Here is a 24108-nt window from a genome sequence, read left to right on the forward strand (position 1 = left end):
CTGAGCAGTATTTTCAGCACTGAAATTTCCTGGGAAATTGCTCCTCACTTATAGAATAAGTGAAGGACAAAACCGTTTAAAATCGTATCTCTGACTAGCACTTTACCATTCAGTATCTGATTGGTGTTTATGAGCATGAATACTGTGTTTTATGTCAATCAGTGGTCTCCTATTTTCATTTTATCCTTAATGTCTTTTTTTGTGTGTCTGTTTCAAGCGTCCTCCATCTCTATAAGTTATTTTGTTTCTCATTTTTGTAATTTCAGGTTTTTGCCTCCTCCTCCTTGAGCTTTACATAAAAGGAGAAAAGAATAATACAAAGATTGCAGCTGGGCAGCAATTTTGAAGTGTCTCCCTTTTACAATGATACCAGAGCCATCCAGTTAATTGTCTGCTATTGATTTTCCTTCTCATCCACACGCAGGGTATGGAGATTTTCATCACAATCCTCTCTTTTAAATTGCTGATTTTAGAAAACTATTTTGCTTTCTAATCCTTCTGTGTTAATCCATGTGGAAAGTAATTTTGACATCAGACTTTTCAGTCTGTTTCACTCTTTTTTCTAACTATATAAGATTAGAATGGTGTTTCATCTCTAGCTGAACTACTTCAGTATTTGGAGCTAAGAAATGTTAGTTTTCCTCACCAAGTGATATGGTTAAAAACAGGCATGAGAGACTGGATGGAGGCTTCTGGGAATTAGTTATGGATGTGACTTTTCCATTTCACTTGGCATTCATTGTAGATAACCACTGAAATTAAGCTTTATGCACTAGTGATACTGCTGACTTGAATGATGAAGGGATATGATAAACTATGGAACTTGAGCTGTAGCTGTGGACGTCAGGAAAAATACAACACAGATGGAAGATGTGCAAAGGTTCTGCAACCAACATGAACAGGGAGAGCAGATGGAATCTGAAAACTGTGGCAGAGGAAGGAAAACAAACCTTTCTGTCTGGATTCTTCTTCAAATTAATGCAAGGCATTGAATTGGTGATGTGAAATAGAACTCTCTGGCAGTTGGGTACCTAAATTACACATTTAGGGTAATTTGTTTGCTCTGGTTTGTTACCTTTGCTTATTTTTTTTAAATTTTTTAACAGAGTGCAGAAGATGGGAACAAGAAATAAAGTGACAGGGGAGGGAGACTGCAAGAATTACCCTGTGATAATTCACTATGTGTGGCTATTTTAAAGTGATAAACAAAATTCATTATATTTGTCTTTTCAGGCTTTAGATGAAAGACTTGTAGCAGCTCATATCTGGATATGTAATTAACCTTCTATTTTATCTTTTAAACTGTGAGAAACTAGGTCAGATTTTGAAGTGTTATGTGACCCCTGTTCCCTCTTCCCCAAAACCCAACCAATCAAACCCTCCCTCAGTCAGTACCTTTTTCTTCACCTCCATCCAAACACTTTTTCCCCTGGCTTTTCCCTTTGAGTATGAGGACCATGCAAGCAGCACAGGGGTTTTTCTTTCACAGTTCTCTCTTCTCAGACACTAAAAGAGGTTCCATGCTCCCATTAAAGTGTCACCTGAGTAGTAAGAAGATTTGGACCTGTTTTTTGTCTAAAATTAAACCACCAGGGAGAAGGGTTAATGGAGCTGTGCAGGGATAAATAAATAATGGTTGCCAAAAGGATGGTTTTATAATCCTAGCACTTGAGTCAAGTGTTGTGAAAGGTTTGAAAATGCAGAAAATCATGTATTCAAAATGCATGATGAGTGAAACCAAACCTTTTCCTGGCATAATGATAGCTGTGTGGGAACCTCTGTACATCATCACTGAGCTGTGAGGAGCCTGCACTGTGACTCACATCAAAAATTACTTGGAAAATGGGTGAAAAGGTGCCTTTGTTCATCAATGTGCACTGTACATACAGTGATAGTAACTAACCAAACCACCATGACTAAAACAACCTTCTAAAGAGACAACAATGGGCCATTTCATCCCTCATAGAAAGCAACATTTTGGGGATTGTTAGATCCTTTCTAAGGGAACATTTGGTACAGTGCATGATTTGTATTAACTTGTTACCATCTAAGTCTTTGTGAGTCATGCTATTCATCCCCCATGACTAAGCAGCATATTTTTGAGATTTTCTCCTTTAATTTATAAATAAAGTGTATAAATATTTATATGTTGAAGAGAAAGTTAAAAGGTAGCTACTGATGCCTAAAATCTCCATTGTGAGGAAAAATACCTGAGTTTGAAAATTTCTTTATGAAACAGCATACAAATGTTAGCTAGATAACAAAAAAACCCCCAAAAATTATTTATTGCTCCCTGGGTAAAATCTTTAAATGGAACTGGATACTTTTTGACAGATGCATGTGCTCTGTGAATTATTTTGTCTCGACAAGGAGACTATTGGACGACTTTCTGTGACTGTTTGTACTTAGCCAGACCATTTTAATTGGGCCCTCCTACCTCTAAAATCTAGATGGAAAAGCTTGTTCTCATTAAAGCATGAAAGTTCCTGTCAGTCTCAGTATAACTGGCACAGTGCCATATGAATTGGTCATAATATACACGTGAATATTATAGAAATGTGTTGTTTTGATGGGAAATGTTCTTTATGGCATGCCAGAGGTTTAAAATTTTTGACCTTCACAGGTGATTTCCTGGGAAGCCTTGTAAATTTCTTCTGGTATATTTACTTCCTAAGAATGCTGAAGAGGCTTGGTTGTGTCCTTCAAAAGACAGAAATGCAGCATTAGCTGGCTGCAGTTTTGGAGAATATTCTCCATATTGAAGTTTTCTCTGTAAGGCTGAGTTCTAGAAGCAAAGTGAGAAAATGCACTAGAAAAAAACTTAGAGGAAGTGAAAAACAACACAGAGAGGGAAATAGAAGCCATATTACTAATGTGATGTTTGTTAAAATATTCTTAAAGTTTATGCTGGAAAAAAGGCTGTTGGTGTAAAGAATTTTAGTGGCAGAAACAGAGTGTTTTAAAGAACATCTTTTGCAAGTGTTGGCATTGTCATCTTTGATCATTGTGAAGCTTTAAATGTGTTTGGAATGTGATATGTTAGCAGGACTGTTGTCTGGAGATCTTATTTGAATCAGAGACCACTTCAGGAGACAGAGTTGATGTGTCTGAGGGAAAAAATGGAAAGATGTTGATGGTAATATTTATTGCTGAGCTTAGCTTGATTTTATAAGCTGCTTTATAAGTAGTTGAACATCTGGAGTAGCATTGCTGGAGTATGTTTAGTTCCTTCTGCAGGCTTCAACAATGTCTGTATATAGTAAGAAGACATAAATCTGTGGGGAAAAATTGTGTAGAGTCTACAGAGAATGAGTGCCTTCTGAGGGGGAGGGAAGAGAAATAACTAAGTAGAGGGAGGCTTCAGAACAGTTCCCTGCATGATTCAGATATGCCTTGTGCTGCTACAGGTGCTTCCTGTGTCATAATTTACAAGCTGAATTTACAGCTCTGTGTATGTGGTAGCAGCTGGCTGTGCCTCCACCACTTCCATCCTGCCAGGGCCCTTCAACCACACGCTAAATAGAACGAGAGTTTGCTGGCTGAAGGGTGATGGGATTGCAAGTGATTCGAGGATTATTGTTTCTTCATAAATCTGCCTCAAACCTGCCTCCCTACTCCCCTGGCAGAGATGGAAGAACAGCCTGTTGCCCTGTAAAATACAGATTAAAATCAACAGCATTCAAGAAAGAATTGGGATGATGAGATATCCAGCTTCAGGAGCACGATTGCCTGCCACTCTGCTCACCGTGATTTGTTGATTCCTCTGCACTTTGCCAAAGTAATTAACTGAGAGAGCAGTTTATAAATGAAAGAATGAATTTCTGGGTTAAGAGTATCAATGTGACACAAAGTGAACAACTAGGCCTTGAGTTGCTGGGGGTGGTTAGTTTCTGGCATTTAATTTGGTATGCATGTTCTACTGCTAATTAAACAGCTGATGGGCTGGTTCATAATTAGGCACGGTCACATTAAACAGCTTAGCCCTACAAAGCAACAAGGTTCTTAGGCTGGTTGTGGTTTAGCAAAACAAGGTGTTCATAAATAATGCTGCGTTTGATTTTGATTTGCGTTTTTGCAGGTCAGCTGTGTTTGGCAGTAGATTCTCATCACCTGCTTTTGCACATTTGTCATTCACCAGCTTTTGCAGCAGAACAACTTTACCTAAGTCTTTGTAGGGGCTGTTTAATTATGAGTTTTGGAAGCATCACTGCTACATCAAAGAGATCCTGGGAGATGCCCAATATTCTCTTATTTGGGTTTTTGGAGGTAAAGGGACATCAGACATTACATCAGTAGTAAAAGCAGGAGACATTTGTTGGTGTTGATGCCCTGCCTTGATTTTTTGGCAGCAAATCATAATCATATATTCATGTGAGAAAAGTCTGAAATTTTATGAGAGCATGAATATTTATCAGGTCACAGAGGGATCCATGGCCAAGCTCCAGTTTTCTGCATGTTGGCTGAGTAAGATCATAAAATATCCTGAATTGGAAGGGACCCGCAAGGATCATCAAATCCAGCTCCTGGCCCTGCACAGGACAACCCCAAGGATAACTCCATGTACCTGAGGGTGTTCTCCATTGCTCCATGTGGCCTGACCAGGAAAACCAGCATCTGTTTGCAGGTGGGCATGAGCAGAGAAGAAAGATAATTACTGTCCAGTCAGCACTGAATCTCCAAAGTTTGATGGAGTACGTTGGCTTGGAAGAAGGTACTTTGTTGCATGGCATCAGAAAGGGAATCACCACCCATCTGGCATCAAATTAATTGCTGCCAGGTCTTGAGGCACTAATTCCATAGAGGGGTCTGATTACCAGACAGTTCCAAATTAGAGTGGGTATTGCAGCCTGTGTATGTATTAAGCAGTGAGGAGATACCTCTTTGTGTTACTTGTGTTATTTCTCACAAGAGGATAGGGCCAGGGGGTTCTTGGAGAGAGTTTGACCTGGTCTGAGGCATAAAGAAATGACAATAGCACTCTAACACCTGGGCATGATTAAAAAAGAGGAATAATTACCTTCTTCTGTGTGATTTCCTGCCAAGTGGTATCCAGATGCATTAATAATGTTGCAGTCTAACTAGAGAATGTCCCTTGTACCTTGTCTGCCTTACTGGGTGGACAACAGGATGAGTTTGTGCTGTAGGGATTATGGAAAGGGTGAAAAAGAATTCATGCATTTCACAAACTCTTGCAGCTAAAGCCAGTGATCAAAAGTTGCAGTGTTAGCATAATAGAAGCCATAGAATGACTTCTTAAAGGCCCATTTGATGTATTTTTGGCATTGCTACATTTCTAGTTGAGAAATCTTTGAGGCTCTTGAAGCATTAGAGCTGTCAGCTGGACTAAATGACTGCTTAATACTTTTACAGAATAGTGCTTTATCATAGAGATGGCTTTCCTCCCTCTTCTTAATGACAGGCAATTTGAGTTTCTGTAATAGTTTGCTCATATTCTATGCTATTTCATAGTTTTCTTTTTTGTTTTCCTCTGAGTTAAATGTTGAAGATTTGCCATTTAAAAATGGTCCTTCTTACAGTGTTAATAGAGGTTGCCAGTGAGATCACTGCAATGTTTTATACAAGTATTTGTATCCTAGTTGTTCTGGCTTGAAAACGAAAGCCCTCACATTTCAACCATTGTTTACAGTTTTGTAAATTAATTCTGGCTGTACAGAGAATTAAAAAATATGATTGAAAGTCAGACCATTATTTTCAATATGTTGAAAATATTGATCAAATAATGACTCAAAAAGGGTTCCATAATCTCCAGTTTCCAGAAATTAGAAGACAATAAGACAGACCTCATTTTTTAGTGACCAATATTAATTGTTATTCATGTGGAATCTTTTTGAAATAGTTCAAGGGAATGTTCACAATCAGATCAGGTATGTTCTGGAAAATATTGCTTATAATCTTCAAGAAAAAAATCATAAGAAGATTTAGAAAATGGGACATATTCTGATTGTCAGGCTATTTTATTAGGGACTTAAAATCTTGACATAACAAGGAACTTTGAACTAAGGATCGAAGATTTGAGCAAAATGAGCATGCTCTTCAGTACCATCTACATAAACATCGACTTACACAGGGATAAAATTAATAGAAATATTATCAAATCTTTAAAGTATTTTCATCTGGTAGGAGTGCCAGCAGCTGAGGTGCATTAAAGCAGTGAAACCCATGTAAATAGGTTGACGATGGCTGGTCAGAGGTGGTTGGCAAATTTCCTGCATAACTGAATTTTCAACAAATAACCGTGATGAATTTATTTTTATGATTTCAAAATATTTCTTCTTAATTTTGAGAAAAATACCCCAAACCTAAACAAGCCAACCAACAAACGATTTCTATGATGAACATCAAATCAAATATTTAACTTTGTATTAGATCGCCTGAACAGGAATAGCTCAGTTTACTTCATTAACTCAGAAGGGTTTGTGCTGGATCACTCCAACATTAAACTAAATCTTCCTGGTTAGCTGCAGTATATATGCTATGGCAGGTATATTTCAGATTCTTTTTTTTCCCCAGATATGCAAAACTTCTCCTCAGATCTCCAATTAACATGAAAACCACTCTGACCAATTCTGCCAAACAGAAATCTCATGGTTTTTACCTGTATTACCATGGGTCAGATTTTAAATGCAGTAAAAAAAAAAAAAACCAACCAACCCCAAGCACGTTTGTGGGTTCACTAAATTTAAATGTTTCCTGAGAAACACAGGGAAATATCTACTAAAAGCCAAATACTAAAATTTCTTGGAGAAAAGTAAAAATTCTTCTTATTGCTTGTTTCCTATTCCAGTAGCACTAAAGAATAAAGGATTTGCAGTTAGGCCTCCAGCCAGAAAAGATCATAAACACATGTTCAGATACACGAATAGTCTCATCAAAGTCAAAACATTTAATTTTTATCCTCAAAACATGTGGGTTTTTATAATTGGCACTTGCAGACTAGACTGATGAATTAGCAGCAGATTTACAATTTAATAAAACCCTCTTACTTTCCATATTCAGATAAATAGGAGTTTGTTAGTATTTCATGCAGTCTGAAAACTTTGGCCAGATCCTCCACGAGTGAGACATCACTTTGTTGAAATGAAAGCAGAAAACCTGGCCTGTTTATGTAAATATCTAGACAGATGTCCTGTCTGGGTTTGGTTTGTTTTCTTTTCCTCCCTGCTTGTCTTTTAACTGAATAGCTGTGCCATGTGTCTGTTCAGTTTTGAGGCTACACAGTACTTAAGAACGTGATAACCAAGTTGTTGCATTTTCAAGCCTTCTTTGAAACTATGATTTGAGCCATTTAACTCACTTTTTGCCTCTTTTGGCACAAAATCTGAGGTCACCTTTGGTAACTCCCATTCTGAATCATCCCCCCGCCCACATAAAATGTTCTACATACTGATGACAACTCCCTCCAGAGGGGCTTTTTCTGGTTAAGTCATGATGTAGTTGAAGTCTCCAGGCTTCGAAAATAGGATATAGCACTTTATAAATACGATTGTGGCAATAGAAGGGTCAAGAATTTGTAACTCTGTAACTAAAATTTAAAAATTAAGTAAGTAACTTGGATTTCAATAATTCACGAGTCAGCTCCTCCTCACCTTTCTACTTCCCATTCAGTTTTAAGGGAGGGAAGTGGTCGTGGTTCTGCAAATTTTGGATATAGAAAGGCGTGTAACACCTGTTACTGCTTTCTTACAAAGAATTGTAAAACATATTCTTCCCTTTCCAGTTTCTGTGATGCCTGTTTCTCCTGCAGCTTCTTTCCATCTCTCTGTCCTGCTGCCTCTCCTGGAAGCTCCAGGATGCCCAGCATCTGAGTCCTGCAAAATGAGCCGTGGACTTCTCTGCTCTCTGCCTGAATTTTGTTGTTTGCTGCCAGTTTCTCTTTCCTCTTACATGCTGCTGTTAAATAAAAATCCTGGTTTAGCAGTTCTCCTCTTAGAGTCTCCACACTGGGGCAGAACACTCACACACGTCCTAAAATGAACTGTGCTCTCCCATCCCCAGGACAATAAATGCATCTCCCTTGTTGTGTGCTCTTACCTGCAGTATATGGAAAGGTCACCCACGATGCCAAAGTAGTTGCTTGTCAATCCTGTGATGAACTTCAGCTTTATATAAAGATATTTCAGTTAACAACAACAGCAGCAGCAGCAAAAAAAAAAAAAAAAAAAAAAAAAAAAATAAAAAAAATAAAAAAAAAAAATAAGACAGAGAGAGTGAAAGAAAGAACCAGAAGGAGGGAAGGGGGAAGAGAACGCAAAAAAAAAAAAAAAAAAAAAAAAAAAAAAAAAAGGGAAAAAGGCCATGGAGGTAGAACTGCTAAGTGGAATTAGTGTTATTAAAATCTTGTGACTGAAAAGCAGTTACAAGCTGTCAAATGTGTTTGATGTTCTCTAGGAGTATGCTCAAGTCGGCCAACTAAGATTTGGAGGATTTTAACACTCTGCTTAGAAGAAGGGGAAAAAAATATCCATGGTTGGGAAAACTTGGAAGGATTTAACACTCTGTTAGAAACCTGGCGACTCTCCCGCTCTGATCAAGAGCTGTACTCTCAGTGAAATGATCAAAAGCTTGTGTACACATTGTCTCTGACTACACTGCAAGAGTGCTTGTGGGCTCTGCTTTCAGGCTTCTGTGTGAAGAAAGCAATTGTGTAGGAGAGGGGAATGCCAAAGGGTTTGGGATTCCTTCTGCAGTGTGAGCCACGTTCAGTTCTCTGTAGCACTCAGGCACTCAGCTTTCAAAGATTATCGATGATTTCGTGTTATCAATTTCTTTGCCTCTGAAAGGAAAGAAAAGCTCTTGTCCGGGCTTGAACAGTGCCTTCTAATGGTCCTTCAGAGCGAGTCATTCCAGCAGATGTCACTGTGGGCCCTCGAGTCACAGCCATCCCAGCGTGAGCTGCTGCTTGCTTTGGTGTCACACACCTGCTCCCAGCGAGGCTCGAACGCCTTTGTAGCGATGGTACCGAATTACAGCTGTCTCGGCACTGCTAATTTCGGCTGTTTACTGAGTACCACGAGGGCAGAGCCCTGCCAGCTCAGCTTCCATCTCGGCCAAATCCACGAAGCCTGGAGGCAGTGCAGTTGGGATCAGCAGTGGCAGGATACGTGAGGATGATGGGCATCCCTGTGTGATGTGAGAGAGATGCACGACTATCAGTGAGCAGGGTTATGAGCTGTTCCTGAGTGACAGGGATGCTACAGCAGAGAAACAACAGCTTTACTCCATGTAGTAGCAAAGCCTGGGCTCCACAGGTAGAGAACTTAAAAACCCCAAGCAAACAAAAATAAAGAAGCAAATTAAAAACCCACCACAAGCCTTAAGAGTTTTTTAAATATCTTGTTTGGGCAGTCCTGAAATGAATTTTTAATTTGATTGGCTTATGCTGAGGATTTTCCTGGCATATCACACATGAATGCTGGATGCAGAATAAACCTGGCAGTGTTTTGTAGGCTTTGAGCTTCCCTAAATAAGATAAGAATTCATAACATGTGAGGCAAAACAAAAGAGCAGACAAGGACAGAGCTGGAAGCAACAGAGGAGTTACAGGCTGTAACAGAAGTAACAGGCTGTGGAGACGGAGAAGGAAGAAAGAGGAGCAGGAAACAGATGTCAAGAAGCTCTGATGAAGTAAGAGGACAAGGGATGCCAAAATATCCTGATACTGGAAATGCTAAATGTGGCTTTGTCTAGTACTTTTTAAAATCCAGGCCTATACAGCAAGGGTTTTTTAATTCAGGCCTTTCTAAACCTCTCAGCTGATTTCTTTGCAGTGCTATTCTTCATGGCCTTTGCTCTTCTGCAAAGGCATCAGGGAGAGACTTTTGTGCACTGGCAGCAGCTTTATCAGCTCTCCTCCCATCTTGCCCCGAACTCCACCCATCCAGAACACATCAGTGCTGTATTCAGATCAGATCTGCTGTTAAGGAGGGGTTTCCTTTTCATATATGAGGAAATTTGGCATGGTCCATGCAAGACATTTCTGTTTATGGTGAAAACAGAGACCAGGAGAAAATCTGGAAAGTTTTCTTTCTTACTTTGATGGCTTAGTGCTGGTGATTTATCAAATTTACAGATGTACAGCTTATATGGTCATGAGTATGCTACTCCTCCACAGCATTGTTTTCTTTTAATTATATTGATTTCAGATTGCAAAATCAGGAAACAAGCATTGGTAGGAAGGGACATGCTCTTCTTGGATTTGATAGATAAGAAAAAGCAGAAAAATTATTCAACCATCTGTTCTCCCTGTGCTTCTGAACCTACATAAAACTCCTCAGGAGGAGTCTCAGAATGTGATTATTACAAGGCTTGAGTCAATATTCACTCAGAGCTCTCTAATTTTCCTTTATAAATTTCTATAATAGACTGATTTTTACCCATTCTATCCTGGTGCTAATACAGAAATGAGAGAACTCTGGTCCAAGGAAAAGCTGTGGCCTTTGATGGAATTTCCAACTAAGAATTTTTTCAATTGTTGGACCTCAAAGGGATGCTTTTAAAGGAGGTTTTATTACTCATATGAATTTCAAGGAGAAGGCACTTGTTTGAAGGAATGAGTTTGAAGGTTTAAGGTGAAGAACTTTGGTGCAAATGTGGTAACTTTACAATAAATAAGTTGGCCCATACAAGCCCAAACAACTCAAAAAATGAGACCCAGGGTCAAGTAAAGTTGTGTTACTTTAATACACCCTTTGTTGCAGATCTGTTACCTAGAGCACAAGGTAAAAACATCTGGGTGGCTAATGAGAATATTTTCAGCTTCTCAGGCTGGCATGTTTTTTTACCTTCTGGAGGTTTAGATCACTGAAAGGACAAGCAACAACTAAATAAACACTCTTACAAGTCAGTGACAGAGGAAATTACATATTGTATGTTACTCACAACTGGCTATGCACTGCTTGCATCTAATTGTTAACATATCACGAAAAATATCATTGGGATTTTTCATTGTTCACCTGGACATAGAATGTGTACTTGCACATTATCCACAGATGGTTTCAGCATTACCTCAGTTTTTGCATACAGAGCTTTTTTTTTTTCTTTGGTAGCTTTTGCTAGGTGTGTATTGAAGAAGAAACATGTATAATGTATAGCTAAAGACAAAGAGTTTATTTTGCAGCTACATCCTGGATTTCCACAGCGTGTGCCTGGAGGAGGATCATCTCTTCTGGGAAAATTTCCTTCTTCAGCAGAGCCTTCCTGGTAGAGAGATGTGCAGAGACAGTTGGGGGTTGTGTTTGCATGTATGGCTGTCCTGAAGGTATGAAAATCCTTCATGACCTCCAAGGAATGGCTGGAGTTAAAGCTGTCTGACAGCAGAATTTATGTGTGCACAGGCTGCAGGTGGAATTGAGTCAGGAAGGTGAAATGATTTCCTGATTTGCCTTCCTCTGTTCCTCTGTCATGCAGCCTCATCAAGCTGTGGTCTCACAAGGGCTGGCTGTAGCTGAGTCTGAAGAAATCCATGGAAGTACAGTGTGAGCTGTGAGTTCCTTGTGCATAGAGATCTATAAAGGTTTAACTTCACTTTAAGCATTCCAAGTGACCAATTTGTGTCAGCTTTACCTTGAAAATCATAGCCTTCAATGACTCTTTATGGTGATTATCAGTAAAAGCACAAGAACAGAAGGCTTGTTGTTTCATCCTTAGCACTAGATGCTCTTAAAGTTTTCTTTTACCTTTTGAAACATTCACGAATTTGATTTGCCTCCCCCTGCAACCACCTCTGAGACGAGTGAGGGAAAGACAGAACCAGGGTTTTGAAATCTATGGCCTGTTCTGCACTTTCTACCTCAGCCCCTTAATGACTGCAGTAACATATTGACTATCACCCCAGATCCTCAGCTGGTCTGAATCAGCAAAGCTGCCGTGGCTCTAATGCAGAAAGGACGTTTGGCAGCAGCTAGAAATGGGACTCAGGGTATTACTTAGGCCAGACCTTTATCTTAATTGCCTAATTTATGCTTTTGGAAGTCGGCTATGTGCAAGGTGTCTGAGCTAATGGTGAAGAAGTAATCATGACACTTGAATTTCCTGAGTTTTGAGTTCTTGATTTCTCAGCTGATGTTGCTTCGATGATTTTCAATGCTACCAATCTCATCCATCTGTTTTATAGCTCCTACTCCCAGTATCTCATATCCTTTTGCCACTGCTGGACTTGGCTTGCTCTAGAAGACATCAAGGCTTCTGTAGGGTGCCAGATTTTCCTTTTTAAAAACACTGGCTTATGCTGATTTAGACAGTGCAATTCTAGGCACTTTGTCATAGAAAGCTTATGCCAGAGGTTCTGAAACAGAAAGCCCTTGAGTAAAACTATAATCCTAGCTTGGAGCAAGAGGCAATAGACCTGTCAGTAGCACAGTGGCATGGGAAATGCTTCTGTAATTAAAGTTCACTCAGCTTTTCCTTTATAAATCTCTGTAATAGAGGCTTTGTGCTTTAGCACAGCCATTTCAATTTATGTTGTTTTGAAACTAGGTAATCAGATTGTCAACTTCAGTGGGATCATTTCTCCATGAGCGTATTTAGCAAAAGTATGCCTAAAATCATCAAAACCAATTCTTCTGTGTGGTGCTGTAGAAATAACAAGAATGATTTTTAAGCCTGCCAGCCCAGGTTGTTTGGGAAGCCTGCAAGCTCAGCTGCAAAACTGGGGAGACTTACAAAACTATAAAAAACTTGTAAGACTAATTTCCTTTAGTTGAGCAAGATTTTGCCTCAAGTTTTGCAGAACATTTGGTTTTGATAGCTCATAAGCTTTTAAAAAAGTACATCTACTGGTTACTATTTTGTGAAATACATTACTATCTTTATTTTAGAGGTTTAAACAACACTGGATTTCTTTTTTTTTTTTTTTCATGAAAAAATATTCTATAAATACTGGATTTTAAATACCTCTTGGTACATAGACTGGCCATGAGATCCCATTGAAGTGAGGCACAGGGTGCAATTAAATGTAAAGCTTTTAAAATTTTTAATCCTAACCTTATTATTCATTTTTTTCAAAGGTTAGAGAAAAAAAACCAAAGCATATATATCATGCCTTTATGTGAACATTTGCTTAAATTTTTTGTATAATAAAAACCCACAGACAAATGAAAATCTATTTAGTTTGCTGTAGGAGAAGTGGCAAAAATTGCCACACACATTAAAAATGAGCAGTTTTTCTGGCAATTCACCCACTGAGTTAGAATGACTTCACAGTGTCTCAGAATTTTGCCTCTGGTAAGAAATAGAGGAATATTACTCCTTTTTTAATTTCTCTCTTTTTTTTTTTCTCTCCCTTTTTTTTTTTTACCCATCTGCTTAATACAGTCTGAGATTTTCCTACCTAATTTTAGGCAACATTAGTTAACTCATTCTGAATTATTATTAGCTGTAAACCCTTTCTGGATGTAACTTACAAATGCAGAGCTCTGCAGTGGTGTCCAACTTCAGACAAAGAAGTTTGGATTCACTTGTTTGGCCATCAGCACAGTAAACACCAGATTTTTGACTTAGGTTATTTCATTTTGGTGAAAAAGGATTGTTTGGATATAAGGGATTTTCAGCAAAGCTTGCAATTCAGATGTTGCAGCACAGTGCCCATACAGAACAAGGAGATAACCAGCAATTCTCACTTAGACACTGCAGAAGTGTCTATGGCTCTGCAACACAGAGTTTGGGAAACGTAAAGATCTGGTATCTGTAAACTCATGGCAAGCCAGTTGGTCCTTATTCATCTCCCCAGAAAGTAGGAGCAAGTACAATCCCTGTTAAACCCTAATCAAATTTTGATTCTGGAGATAACAGCACAGGGATCAGATACTTACAGGATACTTTCTACTGGAACTGAGGGATGGGAACGGATGGAAGGGAAAAGAAAGTTACTGATGAAACTGGTGGAAGAAAGGGGAACTACGGATTTATATCTTCTTTCAATTCCTCTGTCTCATAAGTATAAACACTACTCTTCTGAGGGTCACTATCATTACCAACCAGTGGGCAGCACTGCTGGCAAAATTAGCAAACAAGAAAACTTTACCAACAAAGTTAATTTTGATGTAAATGGATAAGCAAGAGCTCACCTCAGCACCTCCTCTGGTGGATCTGAGCATGGGGTATCCTTGCATAAGAACAGGTTAACAGGGTGGGTGAAACATTGGAAAAATCATTTTTACTTCTTAGCCACCTGCAGGTTTTTACATTCTGCATTACTTATGTGCCAATGTTTAGGGACCTCAAGGAAGGACCTACTGTCCATGTCACTTTGTCCTCTGATTCTCTCTTCCTTCAGGGTGGCCTTGGCTTTCCACAGAGAGAAGCGGTGGTTTCAAATTTGGTGCATTGACCTCAGTAATCTGACCTTGGACTAGCCTGAAGAACATTATTAGTGCGAGGTAGAACTCTGGTGCAGAAGGGACGTGTTGAAGATTTCACATGGCAGAATGTGCAAGACAGGCTGGAAATTCAGTGCCCTGTTGTTCTTGCTAAACAACACCACATTCTCGGCACTTCAGCCGCACATGAGGTAAGACCATCCTTTACTGCCCCAGCAGTCAAGACTTTTTGTTATGACAGTAACCCAAACAGGCAGAATTTGTTGTTTTTAACACAGCCTAGGAGTGCCTTTGACTTCTCGCGTGTTCTCTCAAGACACATCTTATTGCTGAAACCACGTGAAACATCCTGAAAAAAGTTTAAGTAGTCATGTCGTAAATTTTATTTTTGCAAGTTTGTTGATAAGCTTTTCACCAGTTTTGTTGTAGTAGTAGCTATAATAGCCTTGCAGTTGAACAATGCTACAGCTACTTTCTGCTAGTTTTTTCTTTGACAGTTTATATAAATAAATCAATTTACTTTAACTGATTAGGTAAATAAAAGTTCTGTTTATTACCATGAAGTCAATAAAAGCTCTCACTGAATTTTGTGAACGTCTTGGTACTTGGTAAGTCTTGTTGTTTAAACATAGATATGAAAATTAATTCCTTAGTAATGGTAGATTTTAATCACACAAAGGCTCTTCATAAAGAGGTTTGCTTTTAATTTAAAAGAAGTTGAAGCATCAGCTCTTCAGATGGTTCTGCATTGTATTCCTCTTCCATCACCCAAGCCTCAACATATAATAGTAGTAAGTATGGTTAAAAGCTACTGACTGCTTTTGAATATCTGAAAGGTTTTTAATTAACAGTTCCACTGGAGAAACATGTTGTATTTTAGCTCTGAACTCTCTCATGTTTTACAGCTAAAAGGATGAACCTGAGGTTTTAGAAACTATATTAAAAAATACATTGCATATATACGTAGGAGTACATTCTATACTCCTGTGGAATTACTGTATGTGGATTTTTTTTACTCCTATTGAAAAAATTGACAAAAGATGCTGAAAAAGAACTCTTGGGAATACCTATGAAAGAAGAAATTGCACTTGTTTATGACTGAGGGTGAGGCTGTGTGCAAAGCTGATCAAACAGCAGTTTTTAATTGCATTTTTTCCAAGTTTCAAAGCATGGCTCTGATATTTACTGTGTAAATAGTTTATTTTACTACTGACAGTGTATTATTCTCCATCGCTCCTCTTACTTTTTGTCATAAAGATCAATATTTCCCCCATTGGAAATCCTATATCACCTCAGTGATTTCAGTAGCTTTTATGAAAGTGCAATGTTAAAGTAATATTTGCACTTAGAAGCTGTAGATTTGGGACAATCTGTAAAGAAAAAAAAAAAATCTATTGTCTCCGTGAGACTGTACCTATTTGTTCAAGATCAGTGGGAGTCTGCCATGTTGGTGTCCCAGAGAGAAAATCAGCTGCTGCTGGAAGTTCAATAACAGGTAAAACTGCTAATTTTGCAAGCCTGCAACCCACTTATTAAAAAGTGCAATTTTAAGGGTAGTGAAAACAGTAATTATTTTGTTTGAATGGTTTTAGAGTTTTCAGCCTGAACATTTTCATCAGATTCTTTGAAATTTTAGTCAGAAAAGAGCTGATGCAATTAGTGGGAATATTATTTGAAAACACATTTATGTGTCAAACCATTGGAGCAGAATTTGAATGAAATGAGTTCAAGTGTGATGGTGTATCCTGTGGTGTCCTTCAAAAAATATTAACCACCTTTACTCTGTACAAGTGCAATTATTCCAGAGTATATTATTACACTGCATTGCTCCTGTAGCTACAGCAGTACTCAGTGTACTGAAAATGACTGGGAAAATACTTTTCTACACAGTAAGAGTCGCACTGTGGTCTTAATTAAGTGATTCATTTCAGTAGAATATGGATTTCAACTCGATAATAGCACCTATCAGCAAGATAAATGCTAATTTATAGGTGGGAAATTATAGAAAATAAGCATCCAGGCAAAGTGGGAAACCATTAGCCGGTCCCAGTGTTCAGTGCCACGGACATTAGTGCTATTGCATCTAACAATTCATGTGGAAATAAGAACATAATAAGTAAGAGATGGCAAGGGCAGATGGACCCCATCTGGAGTAAAGGACTTAGAGCAGCTCTGAGAGTGTAAAAAGACCTCTTTTGGTTTGCTCTCGAATTAAACACCTTTTAGTCCAGAGGCAGCCTGAAACTACTTCCTTGTACAATCCTACCAACTTCTGATGGTCCCAAAATTGGCCAAACACCTGAGATCAGCACAAATGTCCAAACCAGGTCCCTCTTCACCTTTCTGTAATGGTAATGGAGCAACAAACCAAGGCTCTAGCTTGGGAGAACACAGTCGGGGTGGGGATAGAAAGAAATCAAGAAGTGTGAGAGGAGCAGGAAAGAAAAATTGAGCTGATATCATGTACAGATCATGGAGAGGTGTTAAGTTGCACAGGGAGCCGAAACCCGTCAGTTTCTTAACATCTCTGGCTGACTTGGAGAGTACGGAACATGTTTTGAATCTGGTATTTTTCAAGAAAACAAATTTCCAAGTGGGCTTGGGGACAAAATGGTGCCAGGGTGGCTGAGGCATTGGAATGTGGGGTCTGGAGCCAGCCCAGCAGCTCTCCTCAGGCAATCTGCAGGGAAGGAATAATTGGGCATAGGGAGTAAAAACCAATCACTGCTGTTGTGGAGAGCTTTTTAATTTTGGGTGTATTTTCTGCTGCTTATCAGAAAATTATCTTTACTTCCCTATGTTTTGGAGAGTACCTGATTGCAGTGCTTTTACAGCATATTTAGTAATGGATTCTGGAGAGTGCTGATAAAACTGGTTTTTTTGAAGTAATCAGTTAAACACTTCCCTTTTTACCAAAATCCTGCAAAGGTGTTGGGATAAATAAGACTCCCTAACACTGTCTTTTTAATGTTGGTGAGTAAGGCATTGCTTTATTCTTGTCCAGGAAGTGTGTGTGGCTCACAAAGTTGTGGCCTCCACACAGATGCTGATATAAAACTTTTTCCCTTATTTATACATTTTTACCAAACAAAAAAATTAATGATTGTTGGTTATAAGTTATGTAATTCACCTCATTTATTAGTATTCAATCCTCTATTGGTTTTTGATTTCTCACTTTTCATACTAATTAGTTAGGAAAGTCATATACTTCCAACACCCTGGCTAAACTCTGCACTGGATCTTCAGGAGTTATAAACAACATTTTCTGTGGATTTGGAAATTAGAAAAGCAAATAAAACAAATATCTTTAGTTAATAACTATGTAAAATGATTTCATTTCCGTTTAGGTACAAAATCATCAGCACTGTTAAGCTTGGCATGCCAGCATGACTATTTATATATTTTATATATGTCAATATATCTTGTTCTTTCGAGTTAGACCTCTGTGGAAGTGTATGAGCATCATGTTAAGCTTGGAATGGAAATGCAATACCAGGAGCAGTAATCACATCTTGTTTCATGATTCAGGCAGAAAGAATTCTGTTCTGTATAACAGTGAGAACTTGGAGTCTTACCGAGTCTACTATTGTCCAGTAAATGTTTAAAAGAAATGGTGTCTTATTCGGTTTGCATCCTTACTTTAGGGAACAACAGGTGTATTAGAATTTGTGAACTGCTCTTCAAGTCCATTTGTAGGGTATTAAGTTAGCTGGGAGATTTCTCTCTTTGTCCCTAAGTAACTGTAATGTTTTATGCTCGACCTTTAAAAAGGGAAGTTTTTTCTTTGACATAAACAAACCCAAACTCATTGAAGAGGTAGCTGTGAACACTAAAGAAGTTGAAACAAGTGAAATGTCAGTAACTTTTTGGATAACAGCTATTTTTATTGAAGTCCTTTTAAAGATTACAATTTGACACGTTCAGATTTTTCTATCTGCCAATATCTGTTTTTGAGATTTGCTTGGTTTTTTTCCCAGTAAGTGAAGCCACAAATTGTAACACAGTATGAAATAACTCTTTAAAACCACTAATTAAAATGTATTATATGCTTTCAAATGAAAGAAATAATGCCAGAGTCTAAAACATTCACCTCCTGCGAAAGGGACTAATGCCTGAGATAAGATCTCTTGGTGGTCCAAGTTGACTTGACAAAGATAAATTCCATGAATATCAGACAAGCCAGGACAAAGTCTAAAGGAATCAGGAATGCAATGAGCATCTTCAAGACCTGCGTATCAGGTGTGTAACTGGGTTACCATTAAGTGATTGGCTTGTAGGGGTCATTACCTATTAATTAATAGGTAATGACCCCTAAAATTAGTAGGGGTCTAATTAATACCTAATCCAATGATTACCATTAAGTTATCATTAAGTGATTGGCTTGTAGGGGTCTCATTTGAGTAAAGGGTGACACACAGTGTACAGTGACTCCTTAATAGAGCTTCTGTCCACCTCTACAGGAGTGTTCATTTTAACCCTCTAAATTTTATGAGGTGAGAGAAGAGTAAATTTGTCGGAAAAATGTCTGATAAGGGGGATCTGAGACCTCAGGGAATACACAGTTGTGTAAAGGTGGCAACTGCAAATCAGAAGCACACTGCTGACTTAAATCAAAATTCCTGTAGCCACATGCTGCCCAAAACTCTGGAGGACCAAATGTCCAAGAATTTGGCTAAGATTTTACCAGGCCTGTCAGAGCATCGGTGATGCTTGTATCTAGAGATATTCCCTTGTTAAGGAGTCTCATTCTGCCTTGTATATTTTGACTGCCTCTAAGCTCTATTTATGGCTTACTGTAAGTGTTTTAACATCAATTTGTCAGCCAGCAACAGGAAATTCAACAAACTCTGATTGCTATCAGAGCCCCATAAAAGTGGTTGGTTTTTTTTTACTTTTGGTCTTAATTGCAATGATACGAGGTTTCAGTCTTCTTTAAAACCCTGTAGTAACAGATTATTTATGTCAACTTTCACATTATTTATATGACTGAAGGCTTCTTTAATAAGAACTTCTATGAAAAGCTCTAAGTCAAACCCCAAAGCCCAGAAATGACTTTTAAATACTTTTGCATTTCACATAACTTCCTACTTGTCAGTAAATATAACCAAGCCATATTTCAAACATTACCAAGTAACTTTAAAATTTTATCCTGCTTTCTTATCCATCCATTTGAAGCTATACTTGTTTTAAATGTGTCTATGATAAGTTTCACGGTCTTGTTATACAAAGGCTTAATTTTCTTTTGAGTATTTTTTCAGGCACTTCATTTAAAAACTAAAGCAGCATTTTAGCTATTTCATGTGGAGTTGTGGCCCTGATCAGTGCTTTTTTTTTTTTTTTTTTTTTTTTTTTTTTTTTTTTTTTTTTTTTTTTTTTTTTGCTATAGCAATTAAACTGGGGATTTAATTAAACTGAGAGTGGAGTTAAAGGAGTATTTATTACAGAAATTTGTGCCACAGTTGCCGACTGCTTCTTGGTGCAAGCAGTGGTCCTTTGCTCACTTCCTGTTGAAGCTGGGCTTTTACCAGGCCTGTTTCCAGGCATGGGTTGGACATCCACCTCCTCAGTAGATTTTCCTCTACCAAAACATGAGTAGCTTTGACCACTGAACCCACAATAAGCAATGAGTGGCTGTAAAGTTGGTGCAGATAAATTGTTTTCATTGCCAATTTACCTGATTTGATCAGAATATGTTGGAAGTTCTTAAGTAGCAAATTCAAGTTTTAAAGATTTGTTTTCTAGCAGTTTTATTATAAAAGAAATTTGTAGGAGGGTGACAGGTCTTGGTTTCTTTTCTGCCTTGTAACTGTGAAAGTCCTGCTTTTTGTTAATGTTTGCTCAGGTTGCCCAGAATCACATTAGAATAAATGCAGTTTGTGACAAGAATGTGAGTGTTGGATGAACATATTGTAATATCTGGAATGATATTACTGTTCTGAAAGCAGTGGGATTTCATGTAAGGTCAGTGATCAGCAACCAGTGGAGTTCTCAGAGGTTTATGGGTGGGTAGTCCTATATGTTTATTTATGGTGTATGGAGTTTTTGGAGGTGAGGTGGATAGCTTTTTGTTTGGATTTTTTTGATGATAATGAGCAGATTAGTGCAAGAGGCTCCAGCTCCTCTCATGTATTGAGACCACAAAAGGAGAAGTTTGACTTGTAATAGATTGTCCCACTCACTGACTAATAAACGGAATTGTTAACGGAATGAGAGGAAAATAGGATTAAACTCCTCTGGGCCCAGTGCTTGCCTGAGCACCGGTATGAGGTGACTGAAGGTGATTTATAAAGAAGTTAGAAGTACATCAGAGGGTACAGGGTTTGGAGGATTAAAGACTGCTATAAATTCTCATTTACCTGCATTTCACTAAACCTGACAAACAGCAGTGAAGTTTATCCACTTCTGGGGGGACTTCGTGGGTTGTTTCCCACCAGATTACCAAGACCTACACAGAATTGTGACAGATCAGCCACTTTGATCTAACATTTTAAGAGGGGACCTAGAACAAAGCAGAATTGAACAATTCTGACAGAAAACAGCCATCTTACAACTTGTAGGTTGCAAGGCAGGCTTTTGGAGAGGGATGTTTTTTTTATGCCATGTCTACCCTTGTTTCATAATAAATTATTGTTGCCTTGTATATGTTTTTTTCCCCTCTGTCCAACTCTGTGATGACTGAAACCAGGCATAAAGCACTGAAACGTGGCTGAGCCAGCTGAGTGTGAATTGAAGAACCTTTAGGAACATGGTGTGCCTCAGCACAGCCCTTGCTTGCGGCTGAGAATTGGGCCAACTGTAATGAGGCAGTTAAGTGACTAATTATGAAGATTAATGACCTGCTGGGAATTTCAAAATGATTATGTGTTCTATTCCTAGCTTTAAGCACCTTTATAAATCAGGCCTTGGTCCTGAAATTTGCATCTAGATGCCTAAGTGCCATGGGAATCAATGGAATCTGAATATAAACATGGATAACAATGCAGGCCCACTCTTGTATTCTGCGTTCTTTTTTTTTCTCTCCACACTTACTGCTATTAAAATTGTACATCTTAAAAATACAAATGAATGCTTGTAAAGAGCTGATGTGAGTTGTTTTAGGCAACATGAAACATCCAACTCGTGTGCTCTGAATGGCTCATAAATGTGTTAAGCAAGATTTATTTGCTTCACTTTGGTCCATTGATTCACACTGGTTGGGTGTAAACGAAATGGGCCAGTGAACACAGTTGCCCTTTCTACCCCATTCCCCTGGGTGTTGACTCTTTCCGTGCAAGACAGCAGGTATTCACCTGGAAAGGTGAATTTCTGCATTGTCTGGGTGCTCTTCCATAATAGGTGATTCTTTTTGGGGTCACTGAAGTATTTTGCTTTGTGTGTCATAATGAGAGGGAAAGGAGTTTTTGGGCTTTTTCCATTGTGTGAAAATAACATTTGGACATCAGGCAGGCTTTATTAAAAGAAGTGAGACAATCTCTAGTGCAAAAGAAGCCAGAAAATTGCTTTGCAATGTTCTTATAACACTGAGTGAAACATTTTGCTTACGATAATGACTAAAGGAATTTTCTATCATCATGATGTTTTGATGGAGGTTTAGAAGTTGGGTACAACTGCAGTGCTGAAATCCACAGCACAGGAAGCACCAGGTGGGAAAACAGTCAAACTGTTTTGTGTCATGTATAAGTCAGTAAGTAAATGATCTTGAAAATCATGGAATCCCAAGAAATAGCATGGAATCCCAACAAGAGAAATGTGGTGTAATAGTACATAGTGCTGGCAGCAAATCTTCAGACAGTTGTTAAGGAAAGCATTTATCTTAGATGTGTCCCTGATATATGGGAAACTGTCCTCTTCTGGCACTGTAGGTGTCTTGTGGAACACATTTTACCAGCACAAATGTCTTTGTGGCTTAAGGAAATGATTCATTAAAGTTGCTTAACTCTACAAGAGTCAGTTCAACTTTGGCAAATTTAAACTCTCTCTTCTCTGACATTCCTACCTTTTTTTTTTTTTAATAATCTTATAACATTTTGGGAATGCCAGAGACAAAGATAATGTTAAAGTTTTGTCGCAGGATAAATGGACAGGATAAATTCCTGTCAGTAAATCTGTAATCCAAGGGAATGGTTATTGTGAGACTTGAATGATAAAGAGTTTAATGAGTGGGATATAATGAATGCTAATGTACATGGATTGGTAGGAAATAGACCTTAACAATTTAGACATCCCTGTTTTGAGGTTCCATGTTTCACTGATAAAGGCATTGATTTAAAGTCTGCCATAAATGTCAGAGTTCAGTATCCTCAGAGCAGGTTCTTTTAGATATTCCATGCCTGGAAAGTGTAATGTTTAATGTCAATTTTACTTATTTAAAGATACTTAATGTTCCATGCAATTTTTGGTTTAGCAGAGTGGTGGTACAAAATATATTGAAAACACAATGCAAATGTAAATTATGCTTAGAAAAATGCAACAATTGCAATAAACCTGCCCATTTAAATCAATCAATAAATGAATCAACCACAGTACCAATATGATTCCCTTTACTTATCTTAATATTTTTGCCCTCAGGATGCTTGGCATCCTCAGTTGACAGGAAGGAATATTTGGGTTGAAGCCATCTCAAACCTGCTGCTCTGCTTGAAAGTATTTTGCTAGTTTTGGGTGAGCCACATTGTTGCTTTTCCTGTTCTGGTCTGATCACACAGTGGTCACACAAAGTCAGCTGCTTTTTTGTTGTTCTCTGAGCTTCCTGGGCACTTCACCCTTGGCCATCTTTGAGTGTTGTTTATTTTGAGGGACTTATTCAGAGACTCCCATTCCACCCTTAGGGATTTAGTCAGTCACAGATATCTGTAGAGGTTTGAATTCAATAGATCATGGCATTTTGTTAAAAAATAGTGTTTCATGGGCCCTGCTAAATGGAACAAAACAGGTAAATGTGTCTCAGAATGTATTTGTAAACACACAATAGTTTTACACATTTGTGTTTCTCAGGCAGTGCCTAAAGGGACTGCTTTTAACCCTAAGATATTTTACATTTTTGTTTTACTCTGCAAGTGAAAACGCAAAATCATCATAAATTTAGTTCTGCAGACAACTCCAGCTTGGGAGAAGTGTGCCACTTGCAGAGAAAGCAAACTGAAAGCTCCAAGTAATGCTGAATTCCTTGGTGAGGAAGGCACAAGGAGGCAATATTCCATATGGCCACATGTAAAACCAGGTTTGGGGCAAGGAACACTGAACACACTTAAAGCATGGAAGCCTCTGTCTTGTGGAAAAATGTAATGGTACAGACCAGCTGAAAAAGACTTTGAAGGCTGATATAACAGTTGGATTTAAGAGCAGGTGAATACGAGACTGAAGTGGAGAAAGTTGTGGTGCCTGTCATGAAGTAGCAAAATGCACGAGCAACTCATCAACTGATGACAGAAATGGCCATCAACAGGCTGTTTCCCTAAAAAAAATACCTAGTTCAGATTAATTGGAGAAAAGGTGTTTTTGCACATCAGCTGAGGCCCTACATTTCTCATCAGTCAGACCTGCTGTGTGAAGGCAAACGTTTCTCTCACCCTTGGTTTGTGAAAGCAGTGGGCAGGGTACCCCTTGCAGTGTGGCTGCAGAGTTGTTTTTGCTTGCCAGGGCACTACTGAGCAATCAGAGTGTCCCACTCTGTCTCCTGAGGGTGTTACTGTGCTATCAAAATTTCCATGATATGTCAAATTAACTCTGTGCCTACAGCATGGAGATTTAATTTTGTTTTGCCCATTATTGT

The 24108-nt window shown here is 38.4% G+C and overlaps 1 long non-coding RNA gene across 2 annotated transcripts in view; it reads left to right on the forward strand.

Annotated features, from left to right (window-relative positions):
- The first annotated feature begins 271 nt into the window (after positions 1-271).
- Positions 272-24108, forward strand: part of LOC108445537 — a 104514-nt gene continuing 80677 nt past the window's right edge. Inside the window, exons 1-2 of one of the 2 annotated variants that reach the window (XR_001860421.1) lie at positions 272-425; positions 14294-14527. This is a non-coding gene — a long non-coding RNA (uncharacterized LOC108445537). Of the gene's footprint in view, positions 426-11420; positions 11503-14293; positions 14528-24108 lie in introns of those variants that run through there. The other variant, XR_001860420.1, reaches the window with a different exon arrangement.

Source organism: Corvus brachyrhynchos, unplaced genomic scaffold (assembly GCF_000691975.1).
Source record: "Corvus brachyrhynchos isolate BGI_N302 unplaced genomic scaffold, ASM69197v1 scaffold101, whole genome shotgun sequence".
Lineage (NCBI taxonomy): Eukaryota > Metazoa > Chordata > Aves > Passeriformes > Corvidae > Corvus > Corvus brachyrhynchos.